This window comes from Calonectris borealis, chromosome 12, assembly GCF_964195595.1.
Source record: "Calonectris borealis chromosome 12, bCalBor7.hap1.2, whole genome shotgun sequence".
In the NCBI taxonomy this organism is placed as follows: domain Eukaryota; kingdom Metazoa; phylum Chordata; class Aves; order Procellariiformes; family Procellariidae; genus Calonectris; species Calonectris borealis.
The window spans coordinates 3,221,141-3,230,364 of record NC_134323.1 but is presented as its reverse complement, the minus strand read 5'-3'; positions in this window follow the sequence as shown (position 1 = coordinate 3,230,364).

Sequence of the window (9,224 nt, the reverse complement as noted above, 5' to 3'; positions counted from 1 at the left end):
ATACAGCCCAGATACAGAAGCATGTAGAGCTTCTGTACAACTGGTGCAGATTGTGCAACTGGTGCTTATCTCTGCAGTAGATCACGCGAACAGCACAAGTACAAAATCCCTTTAAACTTTTTAAGTCAAGTTGATCTTAAAACAGGATGAAAAATGCTGGTTTTCTGGTTAGAGGGTAGGTAAGCATAGGGGTAACATTAGATTGCAAAGAAGTAGTAAGGATCAATCGGCTGTCAAGTAGCCCTGCTGAAAAGGATGTAGGGGTTATGGTGGAAGCGAAGTTGATCATGAGCCAACAGTGGGCTCTTATCACGAGTGGGGAAAATTGCATACTGAGCTACGTTAGAAATGCAATCAGCAAAGTGAGAGAAGTCATTATGCCTCAGTACTCAGAAATGGTGAGGCTGCATCTGAAATACTGTGGTCAACTTTAGGGCCCTCAGTTCAAAGAAAATGTTGAAAAACTGGAGAGGATGCAGTAGACAGCTACCAAGATGGGGCCCTAGAGCACATACGTTACAAGGAGAGGTTGAGGGAGCCAGTCTTGTTTAGTTAGGTGAAGGAGGCTGAGCCTATAGCTACTTGAAGGTTAGTTATGAAGATAGAGCCAAATTCTTCTCCATAGTGGCAGACAACGATCAGTGGCACAGGCAGATGTCTCTACTTCAGAGGTTCAAGCCAGATGCTAGAAAAAGTTTTTCACCAGGTGGGTAATGCAGTACTGGAATGGGCCACCCAGGTTGCAGAGTCTCCATCCTTTAAGGTTTTCTAGATTCAGCTAGGCAAGGCCATGGCTGACCTGATCCAGCACTGCTGGTAGTCCTGCTTTGGGCAGGAGGCTGGGCTAGAAAATGCTAAAAGTCCAGAATATCTTTAATTTTGTGAAAACTCTGTAAGGCCTAATTGTGTTCCTGTTAGGCCCCCGGCATATACATTCACACTGAAGGTTGATGGGACTGCTGGGTGCATGGTGGAGACTTTAGGAGAAAGCAGTCATTTCAGGATCACATTTATTCAAACTTTCCACTCCATGAAGACTGTCTTTATTTATAGAGTCTGACTTTAAAAACCCGTGTCAGTCAATGAGGTTCTGTCCATGGACTTCTGTTGGTTTTGGATCAAATCCTAACCCCCCCAACAAGGAGGGAACAAGCAGTAAGGCAGTTACCTAATCCTCCTATGATCACAGGAAAGTCCCTTATATCTAAAAATCATGTGGCTAGGGCTCTGTGGCCTGAGGGGAAGCACACTACAAATAGGAAGCGTGGAGTACGCCTGCATGTACAATGCGTTATTTCCTGACAGCTGTAGCTATCTGACCAGCATCAGCTTTCTCTGCCCAGCACACCCCTCCAAAAGTGAAATTAGTATGAGGGAGCTGAAGTAGCAAAGGTAAAACAAGTGGGCTGTAACAGTCCTGGAGAAGGCTGGAAGCACGTCAAGTTGCTGTGGCCACAGTATCCTCCTCCCCTTGGCTTTGGTTTATCAACAACGCATTCATTTGTATCCATAGTCTACACTCCATAAAAAGTACATTAAAAATGTTTTCCCCTGTTTAAAGTATTAGCCCGTCAGGCTCAGACTGTACTGCAGCAGAATCACAGCTGTTCAAAATCCTTACAACTAATTAAAGAAACTTCTTAGGGGGAGCTTTGTAGACAGTTTGAAGGACTTAATTTTGCAGAAATTCTTAAATACTTAAAGTAGTCTTAGGTACTTCTGTATTTTTAGAATATCACGTGCTGGGGAAGCAGAGTACTAGAACAATCCTGCATTTGTTTTCTCCTTTTCATTATTGTTTTCAGCTTAAAAAAACCTCAGTATAAAACTATAAAGCTTAATTTTAATCCATATTTGGAGAAACCAGAAACGTACAGGCCAATTTGCAGTGCAGGTCTGAACTAATTAAACATCATTATTACTAAAGATGTTAATTAAAAATAATCAGTTAGTATTTTACCCACATGTAATTTATCCAGAGAAATTCAAAGCTTCTCACATAATACGAAAGCTTATGAATAATAGGCAAGGAGAAAACCTCTATATGCTCACACAAGGGCTGTCTTGTGCAGTAATTAGACAAAATTAAGAAAACTAAAGTTTAGTTTGACTGTCAGTAAGTTGCTGGTTTGGTTTTTTTTTCAATTATGGAAAATAGTTACAAAAAAACCTTCCTGTAAGGAATGGGTAAGACAGACATTGAATTTTTCTAATCTCCTATGCGTAGAATTCATTCATTGCCATACAGATACCTAAATACATAGATACTGGAGAAGTACAGACAACTCTTGCCGAAAACAGTAGCTGCCTGATGCCTAGGGACTGCATGCTATCATCAAGGACAGGAAAGACTGAGATCCTAACAGAAATACCACTGAGTGCATTTCCAACCATATGCAAGGGGAAACAACAACGAACAGGAAGGTAATCTGAAGAGCACTTAAGATGAATCCTGCAGACGCTCACATAATGGTCCTTATTTAGTGAGCAAATCCAGCCATCACAGCATCATTGGAATTACACATAGCAGACAGTGTCTGACTATAACTGCAGGAGGAATTCAGACACAGTATGTTATTTCTCATATGTACATTTGTTCATGCTGAATGACAGCCCAAGTCTTTCAGAAGAGCCATGGATCTAAAAAACCCAAAGATCAGTTTTTATTTCATTCAGAAGACAAAACTCTGAGGCTCTGAGTGTCAAAGAACGAACTGTAAAAAAACCACCGTATTCAAACTTTTCAGTGTCCAAAGAAGGTCTTTTAAAACATAACCATAACAATACAAGAAGAACTAGAACATTTGCTTCTTCAATCCAAACTTGTTTTTGTGGCTCACTCACAAGCTAAGACAGTATATAGGGAACACAAACATGTTCTTAACATCTTAACATCCTGAAAGTAGGAATAATAGTGATGCGTAAAAGATAACACGGTTTAAGACATGAGTGGTTTATAGGTCTTCCCCTCATAATAGTCACGCAGAGTGAACCCAGTTACAATCAAATTTAAAACAAAATGGGAGTTTTACAAGAAGCAGCATTAAAGGACCACAGCATAAGACAAAATATTAATAGAGCAAGTATACACAATAAAAGAATGACACAGTACCAGAAGACCGAAGCATTAAGATGACCCAAATACCAAAGTCTCTGACGCATGTTCAGTGAATACTACACTTTGATATTTCAGAAGAGTTCCCATCATTATTTCTCAATCTGGTTATTCCAGTTGAGCATCTGTGCAGGATAACTTTTGGCAAAGAGGTAGGTTCTAAGGTGCCGTTTCTTTGGCACCTTGTGTATTTCAGGTAGTCTTGCAAGAAGTGAATACTAAAATGTTGTTAGGCTTCAAATTTGTGGGATTCAGATGCTCTGTATTTCACCTTTATAAAACCTAAGCTATAGAGCATGAGCGCAGCCAATGATATAATCATCTTGCTCTAGAAGATAGGACTCCGAACAGGCACAATACTTGCCCACTGTAATGGGATACTTCAAGATACAAAATTATGGTGTCCATTTCACGGATTTGCAGTTGAACTAAGTCTTTCCCTTTTTTTTGTTTAAGAAAATTGTTTCTTCAAACACCCATACCATGCTATTTTGGAAAATAGTCATAACATTCACCTAGTCATTAATGAGGTGACTAAACAAGAGTATCACAGCTGCTGGCCTTAAGCAGTTTCTGTAAAATAAGCAGCGCCAAGCACCTCTGCTAATTAAATTGTACCACAGAAATTTATTAATTCTTTACCCAACGGTTTTAAATAGTGGAATCTTAAATAGGTATCACACGATTCATAATTCATGTAAATGTGAACAACAAGATGAAGAACTCCTAGACTGCAGAGAGCTTAGGGTATCATATCTCAACTTCTTAAATGGTTTGTAAAAGGCACCTGTCCTGGTTTCAGCTGAGATAGGGTTAAATTTCTTCCTAGTGCTGTGTTTTGGATTTAGTATGAGGAGAATGTTGATAACACACTGATGTTTTCAGTTGTTTCTAAGTACCCTCCTAGTCCGAGGACAGCTCCCGTGCCTACTGACTGAGCTAGGTACACGAGATGGGAGGGAACATAATCAGGACAGCCAGCCCAGCTGGCTAATGGGGTATTCCATACCATGTGACATCATGGTCAGTATATGAAGGGTAGGCGTGATCCAGGAAGTACCGATTGCTACTTGGTTATCGGTCAGCGCGGGTGGTGAGCAATTGCATTGTGCATCACTCATTTTGTATATTCTATCATTATTTATTATTATTATTATTATTATTTTCCCTTTTCTATTCTATTAAACTGTCTTCATCTCAACCCACGAGTTTTTCTCACTCTTACCCTTCCGATTCTCTCCCCATCCCACTGAGGGGGGCAGGGGGAGTGAGTGAGCGGCTGTGTGGGGTTTGGCTGCCTGCCAGATTAAACCACGACAGCACCCTAGTCCACATCCCAAGCATTTGCGATCTGTTTTGGAACATAGTGTACTAAACAGTATTAAGACAGGGTGGAGAAATGCTAAACCTCCAGGTCCATCAATTATGTACCTGCAGATAAATAGTTCCAGTAAGCTAATGGTGAAATGACAGAGGCCTAGACTGTATGACCTTTCTGTGAATGAATAGCATCGGTATGAAAGAGAATATAAGCAGGCTTTCACATACCAAACAAAACTCAAGCTCTTCTAGGCAAAGGAGCATAGTGAGCACTCCCTCCTTGCTCCCCTAAGGATACTTAGTTCCAAGGAGAGAGAAAGTACAGCTATATTCATCAAATCACCAAAAGAGGCCCATCCTATAGAAGAGCACAGCACTAACATCTTCACCAACGCTATGCCTGCCTCCTGCATTTTGCATTAGAAAGTGGGCAAGTTTTTAACTGGCTTGATCCTAAGTGTTGTGTTTTCTCTACATGACAATTCTGAAATATGAAAATGTGCAAGTGAGCACAATCAATCAACAAGGAATTTAAAAAAAAAAATGTAATCTAAACTAAATGTTGTTTTTCCATTGTGGGGCTGGTTTGGGTTGATTTGTTCTGGGATTTTTTGTTTGTTTGTTCAAAGTTGCAACAACATGTACATTAAAGGCATCTGAAAGATACAGATTGCTACTGACTTCCTTTTAAGTGTTGGTATAATCAAGTCTGCTTGTAGGCCGTTTGCATTTAGTGACATGGAGAAAGAATTGCTGCAGTAAACGCCAGTGGACTTTCAGTCATCTGGGAGAACACTCTGCTTATGGTGAAACTGTGCTCTACTGAAATTGCCTTCTATTGAGTTCATATTCTTTGAATTTGGTCATTAGCACACTAAACTGGAATTAAGTCCAACACTGCTGGAGATGAGTACTTCCTTCTCTTCTGTGGAAAACAGCCAACTAACACCAAAGATGTAAAAAAGGGAGAATGTACCTTGGTTTCCCAACAGTCTTTCCAACCACAGGTGTCATTGCCCTTTACAGATCAAAGCAGCCTTTGTCAACCTGAGAAATTTTAGCTGGGCTACAATCCATGAACTGTATGAGTGATGTGAAGAGACAGCACCTAAAAAAAGAGAAAGCAAGTCTTTTTATACCAAAAAATTCTACTTATGGAACTTCAATCCTGTTCAAAATTTATTAATAACATAGTTTTAACAGATCTTGCAGTAATCAAGGGGCTAAGTACAAGTTTCAGCTTTCATTTGGAGGCTGCCAAGTCAAAACCCTCTGAACCTCTATTCATTACAGACCCAAGAGTTTGGAAGACAACTAAAAATAACGCAAGACATTGTTTTTTGTTACGCATAGTCTCATTGAAAACATACTAGTTTGAGAGGCTGAATTTTTGAATGTTTGAGATGGCCACATTGCCTACTAACTCCTCAAAGGAGGCTAAACATTGAAGTCTTTGGCTTTTGCTTAGCACTTTCTTCCAGTAAATTTTTAATTGCTTAGCCCATGGAGATCCCGGTCACTTCTCCTGTGAAAGTGATGAGAGAACAGAGACATGCAGCAAGAGAGACATGTAGGCAGCGTCCAAACAGGCTAGAGAACCCAAGTGCTGTCTGTCTTCAGCAGTTTGTTGCCTGTTTAGCTATCGTGCTAGCTTTCTTTGGAAGCCAACATTTCATCTGTAGCAAAGACACTTGAGCCAAAAATATAATAATTAATAGTCACATGGATTAAGAAAATGTTGCAATAATGCAACATAATCTTCTTTTGGGACTGATACTCTGACTTTCTAACTTCTCAGTTATCTAACCATCCATTTTAATACAGGCAAATGAACTTAACTGAAAAGTAAACTGTTCTTCTAATAATACCTCGTTAAGTACTTTTTTGCCTTTTGCTTTTTAAAGCTGAAAATAGCAGTGTGGCATGAGTGAAAACAGGCTGTACAGGGTGGACTTTGTTCTGTTGTGTTCCTTCCAGGAAGTAGCAACAAAAAGAAATGACCTGCTGCAAATTCCCGCATTGTACTGCGAGAGACAAAAAAACACCAAGGCTTATCCGTGTCCTGAAGTGACATATACACCCACTTCCTCTTGGCTTCAGTAGTATAAGAAAGCAGGTAGCAAAACAGACATTGGAAAACATTAAAAAGGAAACATTTAGAAATTGTGCAAGAGAAGCTGATGACCCCTAACACCAGCAGGCTTATGGAAAAGCCGTGGTCTTTCCAGCTTACATAGATGCCAGATGTACGCTCGGTTCATGATTGTGAGAAGCAGCTGGCATTAAGTATATTTGCACATCTCCAGAAAATATTTTCCTCTTAAAGCAAAATACAAAAGCAAACGTTTGGCAGTGTCTTCAGAAAGTCATGCTATTTTAGTTTCAACACCAATGCAACTACTTATAATTCAAATAAGTTTTCAATTCTGTCCATCCCAGCTGCTCTTTGTCTCACCTAACTTCACATGGGCTTGATTCTACTTCTTTTGATCACAGAGAAGCAAAAACAAACTGTAAGAGAAAGGCTACCATAGTGATTTATCCTATATTGACGTTATGCTATATCCATTAGAATGTTTGTTTAACTAAAAGAAAATTACTGTGCTGCTCCTTTTAGTCAACATTTATGATTATTAGTATCGGAGAGCTGCAAGAGTGGGCTGCTCTGCAAGGGAAGGTGAGCAGGAGCCATGGAGGACAAAGTGCAAGCGGGGACCATGTCCTTACCAGCAAAGACTGCAGTAGCTAAGCAAGTGGCACAGAACAGAGCAGGCCTAGTAGTCAACGTGCAAGACCCGAGCAAAGAGGCAGGTCTGAGGGCAAATCCTGATCAGCAAGGTACACCAGGCTGAACCCAAACACACCAACAAGCTAGCTCAGATAAGAAACACTAGCAAGGGCCTGAGCTTAAATGCAGTTCCCAGGCCAAAGGGCAGACAGCACGTGGGTGGAGGTCCCAGCTGATGCTGATGAGGACAATTAGGGACTGTTGGTGCTCCCAGGGCCCTGACAGAAGATAAATTCCAGTAGTCATAGCCTATCTTCCGTTATAGGTAAGGCCTTTGAAAGTACTAAGTTTCTATTAGAGGGTTTAATGTGGATTTATTATGCTATAATGAATTTTGATTCTGTAATTGTTCAGTAGGCTTTGGTAGGATCTGTTTCTGAATATCTAACACTAATCTTAAAATGAATAATTTTAATAGTATTGTATGCTATAATGCTATTTTCATGCAGTTCTGGTTAGCTATTGGTCAAAGCTACAGAATTTAATATTGTTATGTCTTCTGAAAAGTCTCTAATTTTAGTGCTCTAAGTGTCTTCTCCTTTCTCTTTTTAGTGATACTCCTAAAAAAGCATGTTTTGACAGGCTGGTGAATAAGTTTAGTTTCTTCTAGCACAGAGACTGTTTCACAGACATTGCAAGCTTCCTGTCTGTGGTATCCTTCTACAGAAAACAGTCATGATTTATTTAGAGGAACTTCATCAGCAGGTGGAAAGCTATGAGGGAAGTATCAGAAGAAAACAAGTTTCTCTAAATAGTTTCTAATAGGCTTCATATCAGCTAACTTCTTCCTAAACTAGGAGTTAACACATTGCAGTCTGCTAGAGACTTTTGAAGATAAAGGCTATAGTAGGTCTGGTCAGTATGTAAAATTACAGAAGTCATGACTAGAATCAGGTTTGATGTGAAAATGGTGTTCAGAAAACACTGCATGTGACTTTTTACAACAGCTGTCTTCAGGCCTCAATGCTGCTTGGCAGATGGAGGAGGATTACTCCGTTCCTGAAGCTTTCTATGCAGTCGTACAGTGACCACTCACAAGTGGTGACTACCGCTTGACTTGTGGCGGTAGAAGCTAAGTACTCCATGTAGAGGGTAAGTGCAATGAAATGAGAAGAAATACTTAAAGCTGAATAAAGATGTTAAAAATTAAATTATCCTTGTCATGTGAATATACTATATTGATGTTGTGACACATTACATACCATTTGAAAGGTTGCTGCTCTGTTTTGTCTTCCAAGAAAATACTATGCATGTTTTGAAAAATCAGCGTATATGCTGAATCACAAAGACAACGATGCTTGGTTTCGTGAGGTCACATGTGCTAGTTTGGGCATTCAAGTCTGAGAATTGAAAAACTTAGCTTATTTTTAAAGACACTGAGTTCACAATGCTGTATCCACAAGAATAAAAAGGTATTAAAGAAAATCTATTTTTATTTTACTTTCTTGCACCTCAACATAATTTAATTTTGTCCAGCTACCCATTACCACTACTTCTCTCTCCTATCCTTTCAGTATTGGGAAAAATGTGGTTGAGTCTTTTTTCTGCTATTTCATCAGTGGGGTTTTCTGGTAAATTTTTGTAGCCTTACTTGCAAAACATCCACTTTCATTCTGAGAATCTGGGAGCTATTTTTAGATTCACTTTAGAGGGAAAACTGCCCTTTTCAGCATACGGTAGCATAATTGCTTTCCCTTTTTATATGCTTGCTAGTTTAATCTCAAGATGCTTAGCAGTGTTGCATACATAAGGCAGAAAATAAGGAATATTACAGTTTAAAAAAATAGGGTGGAAAACTGATGGTTTGTTTCTGGCCCTGAAACAGTTTGTATGTTGAGAATATTGTCTTCCTTGCTGGGCTGTATCGTGTAGCTGCTATTTTCTCTTGCTGCCTTTTCCACAAGTTTGCTTTCTCTCCCCTTGTTCTACCTCATTGCTTGGGAGGATTGTCAGTTGTGGCTGAAGCAAGGCTGATGTGCATTTATAGTGCTTAGCACAAAA